Source organism: Malania oleifera, chromosome 8 (genome assembly GCF_029873635.1).
Source record: "Malania oleifera isolate guangnan ecotype guangnan chromosome 8, ASM2987363v1, whole genome shotgun sequence".
Lineage (NCBI taxonomy): Eukaryota > Viridiplantae > Streptophyta > Magnoliopsida > Santalales > Ximeniaceae > Malania > Malania oleifera.
In genome coordinates, this window is record NC_080424.1 from 58,817,781 (window position 1) to 58,830,610 (window position 12,830).

At 35.1% G+C, this 12,830-nt stretch overlaps 1 non-coding gene across 1 annotated transcript; it reads left to right on the forward strand.

The window, feature by feature from the left end:
- The first annotated feature begins 9,364 nt into the window (after positions 1–9,364).
- LOC131163170 (small nucleolar RNA R71) lies at positions 9,365–9,470 on the forward strand. Its single transcript, XR_009138948.1, has one exon. It is a non-coding gene; the product is annotated as a small nucleolar RNA R71 (small nucleolar RNA).
- The last annotated feature ends 3,360 nt before the right edge of the window (positions 9,471–12,830 follow it).

The following is a 12,830-nucleotide window of genomic DNA, read 5'->3' on the forward strand; positions in this document are numbered from 1 at the left end:
CTCCTAGAACACCACAATAGAATGGTGTAGTTGAGAGAAAGAATAGGTTTATACAAGAAATGACCAGAACTATGCTTAATGAACATAAACTACCTAAGTACTTTTAGGCTGAGGCAGCAAATACCGCCTCTTATGTTCTAAATAGAGTCTTGATTAGACCATTTCTAAATAAGACTCCATATGAATTATGGAATGACCATAGACCAAACATTTCATATTTCCATGTCTTTGGCTGCAAGTGCTTTGTACTTAGAGACAATGAACATTAAGGAAAATTTGATGTGAAATCTGATGAAGGTATTTTTCTAGGTGCCTTAGATAGTAAAGCCTACAGGATATATAATAAATGAACATTAACCATCGTAGAATCCATTCATGTTGTATTCGATGAATCCAATCCATTTGCTCAAAAGACTGATGAGGATGAAATTGAGATTAATAAGGAATTTGAAGAACTGTTTATTGAAAATAATTGAGATAAGAACATTAAAGCTAAAGAAACATCTTTTTGAAGATAATCAAGTGGAAAAAGAGATTAATGAACCATTTAGGGAATGGAAGTACATAAAGAATCATCCAATAGATCAAATTATAGGAGAACCATCACGTGGAGTAACTACACGATACTCACTTAGAAATATGATTAGTCATTTTGCTTTCTTATCACAAGAAGAACCTAAGAATGTGAGTGAAGCAATTGAGAATGAATCATGGGTAGTATCTATGCAAGAACAACTAAATCAGTTTGAGAGAAATAAAGTCTCGACATTAGTTCTTAGACCTGAGGGTAAGACGGCTATTGGAACAAAATGGATATGTAAGAACAAGAAAGATGAACATGGAATAGTTGTTAGAAATAAGGCAAGACTAGTAGCTCAAGGATACAACCAGGAAGAAGGAATAGATTTTGAGGAAACCTTCGCACTTGTAGCTAGAATGGAAGCCATTCGAATGCTGTTAGCTTATGCAACTTTTAAGGGTTTCAAGCTGTATCAAATGGATGTTAAAAGCGCATTTTTAAATGGTTACATAAGTGAAGAAGTATATGTAGAACAACCCCCAGGTTTTGAAAACCATAAGCATCCAAATCACGTTTATAGACTAACTAAAGCCTTATATGATTTAAACCAAGCTCCTAGAGCTTGGTATGAAAGGTTAAGCAGTTTTCTACTTGATAATGGGTTTATTAGAGGAAAGATAGATACAACACTCTTCATCAAATCTAAGAATGACAACATGCTCCTAGTACAAGTATACGTATATGATATCATCTTTGGGGCAACAAATGAAGAGTTGTGCAATGAGTTTGCAAGTTGTATGCAAAATGAATTTGAGATGAGCATGATGGGAGAACTCAACTTCTTCCTAGGACTTCAAATCAAACAAGCAAACCATAGGCTCTTTATAAATCAATCGAAGTATATTAAAGACTTGCTCAAAAGGTTTAATATGGAAGATGGTAAAACTCTAGGAAATTAGACAAAGACGAACAAGGCATACGAGTAGATGTTAAGCTTTATCGTGGGATGATTGGTAGCTTATCGTATCTAACTACCAGTAGGCCTGACATAATGTTTAGCGTATACTTGTGTGCAAGATTTCAGATTATACCTAAAGAGTCCCATTTATTAGTTGTTAAAAGAATACTTAGATACCTGATTGGAACCATTGAACTTGGATTATGGTATCCTAAGTATACCTCCTTTGAGATTATTAGCTATTCGAATGTAGATTTTGCTGGTAGCAAAGTAGATAGAAAAAGTACGAGTGGCACATGTTATTTTTTAGGACATTCTTTAGTATCTTGGTTTTCTAAGAAGCAAAATTCAGTTGCTTTTTCCACAGCCGAGGCAGAATATATAGTGGCTGGAAGTTGTTGTGCTCAAACTCTTTACATGAAACAAGAAATTATGGATTTTGGATTACTTTATGACACAGTTCCTATAAGATGCGATAATACAAATGCAATAAATATCTCAAAGAATCCTATATCACATTCACGAACTAAACACATAGAAATTAGACATCATTTTCTTCGTGACCATATGCAAAAAGGAGATGTGACACTTGAGTTTGTATGCACAGATGAACAATGGGCACACATATTCACGAAACCACTTCCGGAGGATAGGTTTATCCAAATTAGATGTGAATTAGGCCTGATGTATAGTCGAGAAGTTGCCTAGAGTTACATTAGACTATATAATTAAGGGGGAGCAATTTAAATTAAAATTCACATTTGGTTAATTTTTTTTTTTTTCATTTGACTAATTTGTTTTACATTTGGTATGAAACTTAACAAATGGTTACTGCATGTTAAATTTTTATGGGTACATGACACATGTTGATGCTCACATAAATTTTTGGACTTTAATGGACTAATATGCTTATCTATGTCTATGTACATTGCAATATTGTGTATGTTCACATTGAAATTTGATTCAACAACACAAATATACATTAGAAAGGGGGAGAAGTAAATTGAGTAACATAGGGAGATATATTCTGTAGTATAATCTTGAAACATAGAGGTTGAAATGTATTTTGATTGCAAAGATGAGGTATAATTATGTCAGCACATTTTTTTATACCTTTTTGTTGATGCCAAAAGGGGGAGAAGTTAGTAAGCAAAAATGATTTTTCTTTTGTCAAAAAAAAGGGGAGAAGTAGTAAGGAAAATTGTTTTATATAGAAGTATATACTTGCAAAAAAATTGCATATTCTACAATGTGTATGAACTTCATTGTGTGTAAACCATATTGCTATATTGCTGAATTCTAAATTATGCATTATCTTAGGAGGAGCCTTATTAGGCGTAACCCATTTTTGCTCATGTGTTTGTCATCATCAAAAATAGGGAGATTGTTGACTCTATGAGTCCAATCCTATTTTGATAATGAAAAATCACTTAGTATTTAACTTGTGCAATTGAGTTTGTGAACAGGATCATGATTTAGAATGCACAAACGCTAAGCTTGATATGGAAGCCACGAGGAAGCTAAAGTACATATCACTTGGCTCAATCCATGCAACTAGAAGAATAAAAGGATGAAGAAGAAAACTTCAAGTTCAAGATCTTCAATGGGAATGGGTATTTAGAATTGAATGTATTTAGATATTTCATATGATTGAATTCGAAGATCAAATATACCCTAGGCAGACCTTAGGACTCATGCATTTCATGAAAGATTCATTTATATTAGTTCTAGGTTGAACAAATTTTTTCAGGAAAATTTTAATGGCCTCGTCGACGAATGTATGAAGGCCACTCGATGATGAATAGTGTTGTCTCGTTGATGAAGAAATACCGAGAGCCCAAAAAGTCCAAATAGTGCTCTCGTCGACGGACTCATAGCCTCGTTGACGAACAAGTGTTGTATTCTCATTGACGAATGTATCCATTCGTTGATGAAGGTCGCTACGTAGAACGACGTTCCAGCACAAACGCAGACGTAAATATGATATTTTAAACGATCTAACACTAGAAATTGTTTAGATGGCGAGATTGCTTATAAACTTAAACTCTAAACCCTAGAGCACCACTTTTTGTACATCTATTGGGAGCCTTGAACTGTTACACATCTCTTGAGAGCATCGAACACACTGTTAAGCTCTTGGCCGCGATTTGAAAGCATTCACATCAAATCTGAGCTTGAGTTACGTTGATTTTCAAAAGTCGTTCCAGCGAATATAGTGCAAACAACTTAGGTATTAAAGTTTGGTAATCAAACAAATTGTTTGCTTATTGTCAAAGATTTTTTTACAAATTTTTTCTTGAATATTCTTTGAGAGGTTGATTTGAGTTATTAATTATATATACAATTTGTGAAAGATCATTACTTGAGAAAAATTTTTGTTTAAAACTTAAATTTTGGAGATAGTTTTAAATATATTTTCATTCAAAGATTTTCTATTTGATCAGTGCAAAAATTACTTTATTGCAAATACTATGAGCTTCTAAATACATATTCATGAAGAATTTTGTTTTAAAATTATTGCTTAAATCCTTACAAATATTCAAAGTCATATATTTATACAAAGATTTAACTTTACAAATTATTTGATTGCAAGAACATAGATCTACACATTATTCAAGATTATTTTTGAAAGGATCTTCTTTTTTTATTCTTCCATGAAGTATTCTGAAATCGAATCCTAAGATCTCCAAAGCATTTACTTATAAAATCATTTTTGGGAGATATTGATTAAAGGGTAGATTTGTGAATCACCTCATTCTTCATATAAAGATCATATTGATACATATATATTAGGCTTCAAGTTTTATCATATTGAGTATGTACTAGAATTTCTATTGTACTCACTAGCTTTGTGTAGAAGCATTTGAGTTTCTGCTAAAATTGTAATTTTATTTTGTACTCACAGTTCGGGCTATGAACCGGGGTTGAGGAGGAAGTTATGCCTTTTGTAAGCAGCAGATTGTAAGGGAAGCTCCGTCTCAGCTAAAGGAGCGAATTTTTCGTGGAATCCTCAAGTGAGTTGCTCAAGGCAAGGATGTAGGTTGGGGTAGGCCGAACCTCATAAAAATCGTGTTTGTCTTCTCTCTTCCTCTAACTCTTTTAATTTCCGTCTGCATTTAAATTATCTGTTTATTGTGTATGAGTTAAGCATTTGATAAGTTTGTTTGTGATTGGGTAAAATTGTATGCTTAATAAGGACACACATTAAATTGATTAATTGTGAAACATTAAGTTAGATTGTAAGTTCATAATTAATAGCTTTCAAAATTAGAACTTAAAGGACTTAATTTTTGAAAATATCCAATTCACTCCGCTTTTGGGATAACACCGTAATTCACAATATATATATATATATATATATATATTCAATTTTTAAGATGCATATTGTGACAAAATTTCATTTTTTTAGGGTGTTCTTACATAAAATTAATTCTTTATAGCTTGCTTGCTTTATGTTCATGGATGGTTACAAATAGGGGTAAGCATAGAGAAGACTCCAACCTTAGGGTTTTTTGATTTTTGCATGATTAAAAGTAGCCTTGGATCATAGAGGGTAAAAAATAGAATCAAATCCAAAGAAAAATAGAGAGATAGTGTCGGACAAAGATGTTGGCCTAACAAGGCTTAATCTCGTTTTGATGCTAACAAATTATGGTTACTAAGTATGCTTTCAAGTTAAGTTTCAGGAATCAAGTATTTTGCAAAGTGAAGTGATTCTCCCTAAAAATATTGAATGAGGCTTAGACTTAATGCTACAAGTTGTGAGGGATATAAAGCATATTGAAGAATTGATTAAAGCTCAGACAATTGTTGAAGCAACATGAAGACTTAGGAATTTATTAGCATTTATATTGTCAAAGTCTCATGTAAGTACTTCTAAAGTCAATATTGCATTTGAAACTCTTAGGATTTATGTTGGACTTAGAGACCTAATTTAGAACATGGAAAATATTTTTACAAGGTCTAAAATTCTTTTCAAAGTCTACAAAAACAAGTTTTGAAATCAAAATATGAAAAATACTAAGTAGTTTAGTGATCAAACGACTAATATGCTACTTCCAGTGTTACTAAGAGAACATAATAGGATTAGGTGACTGAACCCTCAGGATCAGACAACTAACCTCATGGATCATACAACTGAAGTTTATGTTTTAAACTTCTAACAGTGTGAATTTTATTTCCAAATTCGAACGTTTGAGTTTCCAAACTTGGGGAAAATGGTAAGAAAGTTTCCTACTTTATGTAAAGCAATTTGTTTTTTATTTTTGCAAATTAGGGTAACCAAACTCACAAATACAATTCAAATTTGTGTTATACTCTTGCTATACTCTCTAAAAATCTGTTGTGAGCTTTTGATGAAATCCCTAACTTATATTCTAATTTGTTCTTCTTAAATCTTCATTCTATAATCAGAATACTTTAGATTTCTTGTGAGCTTCAATATGATATTGATTATCTGAAGTATATTATGCTTTAAATTTGTAAAAATTCTTCTATGCTAAAAGTTATTTTCTTGTACGAATATTGTATTGTTGTTTTGCAATTTTAGACGGTTTAGGGTTGTTGAATCATTGCATAGCGAGAGGGTGTTCTCATTAGAGAGGGGTCTCCACCTACCAATGGAGAGAGGGTTACTTCACTTATTCAACGAAGTGGTAAAAGAAATCCTCACAGCGAGTTGCTTGAGGCAAGGGTGTAGGTTGTAGACCGAACCTTGTAAAAAATTTGGTTTTCGCTTTTCTTCCCTATCTCTTTAATTTTAGCATCTTATAATCTGCGTGTATCTTTTAATTTCTTTGGGAAGTTTGCTGAATATTGAGATTTGATCGTGTTTGAATCAAGTTATTAACTTGGCTATGCGTTTATGTCGTTGGATGAAAAATCAGATAAGAACTAATATCTGAATTCAGGTGTGATTGGCTGAGGAAAATTTATTGTTAATGATTGTTTGATTGAAGCATAAGCATCTGTTGGCTTAACACTTAATCTCCTTTTGTTGATAACAAATCAAGGTTACTTAACATGTCTATTTAAGTTTGAGTTTCAGGACTTAAGTGTTTTTGTGAGCAAACTTGAAGAGCTTAACTGATTTGATCACTTAAAGTCATAAATCATGAAGGATATAAAGCTATGTGGGATATGAAGCTCGCTGAAGCAGTGCATAAAGCTCAGAAGACATATTGGAAGCTTCACAACATGAAGACTTAGGCACTTAGATAAAATAATAATATGAAAGCCTCATGTACGTACTTCAAAATCCAATATTGAATGATTGAATCTCCTAAGATATGTCATTGGATTTAGATACCTGATTTTATACATGGAAAATATTTTCTCAAAATCCAAATTGTTGGAATTGGTGTATTCCCAAGAGGGGGTGGGGGTGAATTGTAATTTTAAATTTTATTCGTAGGTTTAACTAATCTAGTGGCTGTATATTTGCAACCTAGGGTCTGTCTATATAGTTCCAAATACGTAGATAAATAAAAAGTGTGAAAATTAAATCATGCGCGACATTCACAATATAACATACACGTGCGATAAATAAATTGCGAAAAAATAAAAAGCACACATGATATGTTATCGAGATTCGGCCAATACTGCCTACGTCCTCGCCTCTAGCTTGCAAGCCCGAGGATTCCACTAATGACTCACTTAACGGGTGGAGTGGCACCGTTTACAACCAGGTTAATTCAAGGGGCTGACCTCAACCAACATGCCTTACCAGGATGGTGCACCTAGCTTTCATAACCAGGTCTAAGCCAGTCCGGGACTATTCAACAAGGCTAGTCTCCCTCTTCAGGCCTGTGCAAGGAATACAACAAATGTGTATAAAATTTTGCGTACAACCAAATATGCTTCTTAAACTAAGAAGATGTGTACCAATATGCACAATATAATCAATCCCCACCAAACATGTAAGAACTATAAGCTCAGTGGTGTATATGTGCAATCAACACTCAAAGTTATGTCTATAGTCAATCAAGCACAAGAGTGTTCAAATCAAGCTATTTCTTTGAAACTAGATATATTAAATCTTAATAACAAATCAGGGTTTCAAAGATGCTAATCAAATATGCAAACTAACTCAAAACATTTTCCTTTCATGAAATAAGCACAAGAGTAGTTTAAAAATATTATAGCTTGTAAAAAATATTTGCACAACAAAAATATAGCTCTAGGAATATTGCAACGACAATGCAAGAATCCTTAAGCTTATGAATTTATCCAACCACAAGATTTATTATATTAAAATCTATGGGATAAACTTTGCTAAACTCCCCAAAATAAATCAATCAATCAATGCAAGAGCAATGGGAGTATAAGCAACCTCTAATAAGCACTAGCATAATCAATAAACTCTCACAATGCTAAGATGTATTCAAGGAATCAAGATTTGAGAGTATTTGGGTAAGGTAGGATTTTGAAAATAGAGAGAATTTTTTGCTAATCTAAAACCCTAATCACACCTTAATTTTGCAAATGAAAGGTTATATATAGAAATGAAAAGAATTATAGTCGTTGGGGATATGAAAGGTATTATTAGGATTGTTTTAAAACACATTAGAAAAAATTAACCCTGTTTAAAAACTTTAACTGCGGTAAAAATAATTTTCCAACCCGAGAGCACCGGTCGACTAGACTTGAGGTTCGGTTGACCTAGTGACGAAGTTCGATCAATCGGGAGAAATTTGAACTGAAAGTTTGGTTGACCAGACAAGGGTCCCAAAGGCAATTTTTCATTTTCATGTGGTTCGGTCAACTATATGATTTTGAACTATGAAGTTTGGTCGACCAGGAAGTTGGATTCTCCCACGTGGGGGTTCAGTCGACTAGGGCGTTGCCTTAAGGTTTTGGCCGGTTGACCATGAAGTCAAACTTTGACTTGGTGGGAGTTCCCTCGTCTTCTCCCTACCCTTTTCTAGTCTAACTTCTCCCCAACCATATTTTTTACCTCCCTACCACTCTGAAGAATGATCACAGCCTGGGCTTTCTCATTATATGATGAGGGTTTAGTAGCCGGCTCACATTCTACCCCATATTGGTGCTTAGGGTTAACTAGAGGTTGACTTGGCAACTTACCCTCATCTCTCCTACTCAGAAAGGTAGCTAGTTGCTCCATGGTGGCTTCTAGCTTGGAAATCGATTAGAAGTGAGAGTAAAGTAGTTGCCGATCAATTTGGCAATCAGCCTCAACGCCTTTGAGGACTTTCAACACCGTTTTATGAAAATAATCATATTTGGGTTGAGGAGGTGATGATTGCTGAAAAGATTATGGTCTTAGGGCAGACATGGGAGGATTTTGAGAATTTTGGTAAGGGCGAGGAGGTGGAGCAGTGGGTGATTGCTAAGGTCTTTGAGCTTGAAAACGCAGAGTTTGAGGCCTCCAGGAGAAGTTAGGATGCTTAATTTTCCCAGGATTGTATATGTTCGAATAGGGGTCGTTAGATAGCCTATCGTACCAATAATGGGTGGCTTTAACTTCCTCCTACACAAATTCAGGTAGGGGAGGCACATGGGGGCAATCATAACAAGTGTGTGAAGGATCATAACAAATGACACATACCTCTGCACATGCCACAGGCCGTGGTTGCTGTACTAAGGACAAGAACTTATCTAACTTTTTAACTATGGTGTATAGTGTGGGCACAAGGTCATGGCATGTGGCTAAATCATAGACTCCCTTAAGTTTGGAGGAGGAGGGTTTGGATGGTCTATGAGCAGCAACAACATGCTGCTATGAATTCTCTGCTAGGTTCTCAAAGAGAGCCCAAGCCTCATTCTCATGTTTGGTGAGGAAAGTACCTCCAAGAGATGCATATACCATAGACCTATCTCTCTAAGCTAATCCTTCATAGAAGGTCTAAACTAATTGCCACCTAGGGACTTGGTGATGTGGGCATTTACGCAAGAGGTCCCTAAAGTGCTCCCATGTCTCAAAAAACAATTCTCCATCCAATTGTGAGAAACTTGTGATAGCCTTCCTTAGCTGGTTAGTCTTCCCAATTGGGAAGTATTTTTTTGGGAAATCATGTTGCATGGTGGCCCAGGTGGTCACCGAGTTCGGCTCTAAGGAATTCAACCAATATTTGACCTTGTCCTTCAGAGAGGATGGGAAAAGCCTTAATCAAAGGGCATCATCACCAAAATTAGGTATGCACATGGTGGAACAAATTTTGGGAAATTTATCTAGATGCTTGTAAGAATTTTCATTTGAATTTCCATAGAAATTTGGAAGCATCGAGATGATAAAAGTCTTAATTTCAAATTGTGCCACCTCGACATTTGGGAATTGGATGCAAGATGGCAAAGTGTATATGTTGGGTGTGAAATAGTCTCTAAGAGGCTGAAGAGGTTGCTCCTCCACCACAGGTTGGCAGGGAGGTTGGGGTTCCAAAATTTGGAAGGCGGGAATCGGATTACATTCAGCCATGAATTTAGGTTCAGACGACTCGGCTAACTCAGGATTAGAGGTAGACTTCCTAATGGACCTACATGATCTCTCAATCTCAGGGTCTATAGGCACTAACTCAAGATCCAAAAAGCGCAAACCTAGCATATACACATGCAACACACAATCAAGACTTCAGAAAATAAAATAAAAATAAAAATTTAAAAAAAAAACAAAGGAAAAACATAGTACTCTAAACTAGAAATTGGCTTATAGCCGTAACATAGTCCCTGCCAACATTGCCAAAATTTGATCGGCTCACCAAGGCTTGGGTCCTTAACTACCAAAAATAAAATTTATAAACCTAACTACTCTCAAGTTTAATAGAGTAGTGAGTAAGTCGGGTGCCGATCCTTAGGGACTGGTGTGTAGTTGTTAACCACTTCTAGCCAAATTTACTACACTTTGTGTAAAAGTTAAAAAAATGAGATTTTGATGGGATCACTACTAAAAGCATGTAAATTTTATGTTAACACTACTTCTACAAAGCAAATCCTAGATTATGAATCAAGCCTAAATTGTCGTGCGTGCTAGCTATGTCCAATCAGCTATTTGTCTTAGGCTAATGACTAAGTGAACCATTTGATGGCATAGAGTTGCGAAGGTACACCAATCGTCTGAAGCATGATCAGGAACTAGGGTATACTCTATCACAACGAATAAGAGATCACCGCGTACATGAATCGTATCCTAATCCGTATATGTGACATTATCCCTAGCTAGGCTATCCTTTACCCTAGGGTATCATCACACTAAAAGATGTAAACTTGCATGCTATTGAAATGAAAGCAATAAAGAAAGCATGTAAAGGTAAGCATGTAAAGGAAAGCAGTAAAAGAAAGCATGTAAAGGTAAGCATGTAAAGAATCATTCAATTAAAAAATCATTCAATTGCAACTAGAATGTCTGTCACTAATGACCGAGAATACAATCAAAAGACTATCTATCTATGTGGCAGCACAAGGAACTTAGAGGTTGTCACGAGCCTTCAAAGAATCCTTGCACGTTACAGGAATTGAAAGGAAAAGAGTAAATCCTACTCTAAGTGGCTTTTAATGGCTTCCAAGGCCTAACACTAACCAAAGAAAGGCCAAAGAGGAACCCTAAGCACATAGTCGAAGCTATTATTTATACCCAATGGGGTTTACAAGGTTGAAATTCAAATTAGGAAAGTTCTACGAAAATCTCGTGAAGTAGTTCGCATCTGTAGACTAGGTCGCACCCCTGTTTTCCCCTAGTGGCACCCTAGTCGAGGCATGCGGGATATCAGGAATTCAAATTCAGATCTTCTCAACCTAGTCGCACCTTTGAGTCTTTCTGGTCGAGATGATGGTCAATACTTGCAGGATCTTGGTCTTTAGGAAAGTTCAGGCTCTCGAATTGGTCGCCTTCATGGTCTCCCTAGTTGAGCTGTTGGTTGAGACTCTTAGTATCTTTAGCTCAGTCAGCTTTAGTATCTCGACCTTGTCACCCTTGAAGGTCACTTGGTCGAACACTTGGTTGAACCTTGCAAAAATTCACTTTCAATCTTGAACATTAGAGTCTGCAACTTGTGACTTGGTTGCCCTTTGTGTTGCTGGTCGCACCACATGGTCGAACCATGTCTTCTTTCCTTTGATGCATTGAGGCTTTAAGGGTTTGGTTGAGCATCAAATTTGAGCTTTGTGCTTCCCAAATAATCCCTTGGCTTCTCATATTGCTTAACTCCTCAATTTTAACTTGTTTTCCCAAAATATAAACAAACCTTGCATAACTCCGAACTATGATAACAAAGGGTATTTACATGATAAATGAAGACAAAACAAAGGTAAATGGGGACCTAAAATAGTACATTTTAGGGACTGATCAATACACCATCAGGGATCACCCCCACATTGGGGCAATTTTAAGAAGATTAACATAAGCCACCTAAGGATCCCAAGAAAAAAAAAAGGGAGAGCTTAGATGAAAATGAGAACTAAGATCCCTTCAAAAAGGAAAAAAGTGAAAGATATAGTAAAATAACAAAAAGGAAAAATAAAATGGAATGATCAAGGATATATCTCATAGGTAATCCTTAACAAATGTTACCCTAAGAAATTTCATGACTTTGGGCATATTAAATCCTTTTCATCTTTAGTCTATATCCTCTGCCTACATTACACTCTAAAAGGAAAGTCCTAATCTGATTTGTATGTGCTAATACCTAAAATGAATTGTTGATCTCAATAGAACTTGAACTATGATATGACCTTATCCTAACAAGGTATGTAGGAAGCTTGTAAGGAACAAGATTGGTCAACATTTTGCATCACTAGGGGCAAAAATGTCATTTTAGGAATGGGTTATTGAACCTTAGTTTCCTATTCTTCTAGAAACATGCATCCTTAGCCTCTATTTTGTCTTGTGTCTTAAAGTCTACCTTAAGGTTGAAATACGGATCAAATCACCTAATAAGACATTGATCGTAATTGAAGATGGAAAGTTTGAAATAAGCTCTGAGGCAAAAAACAAAAAGGTATTATCAGAAGTAGGCATAAAATTACAGTGAAATAATGAAGAAGTGGATGCAGCATATAGGTAGTGTCGGATATATTTCTTTGTCCTATGAGAAAAAAGAAAAAAAAGAAAAAGAGGAAATTATCAGTGACAAATGACTTGATTCTCCAAGTTGATATCAAGGCTTCATGGTGTTAGAGTACTAGTAAAGTCATCTCCTATTAGGCAACCACAAAAACCATACAAATAGATAGGTTTGAACATATTATTTATATCCTTAATGACATTGTGTTATCTGATTGCATGCTTATTCATTTAATTTAAAAATAATTTAAATATTAAGAATACGATCCCTAATAGGGTGTTGTTGTTAGAAGATTTCAAAGAAAACCAATTAATCAACATTCTTGAGATTCATTGGC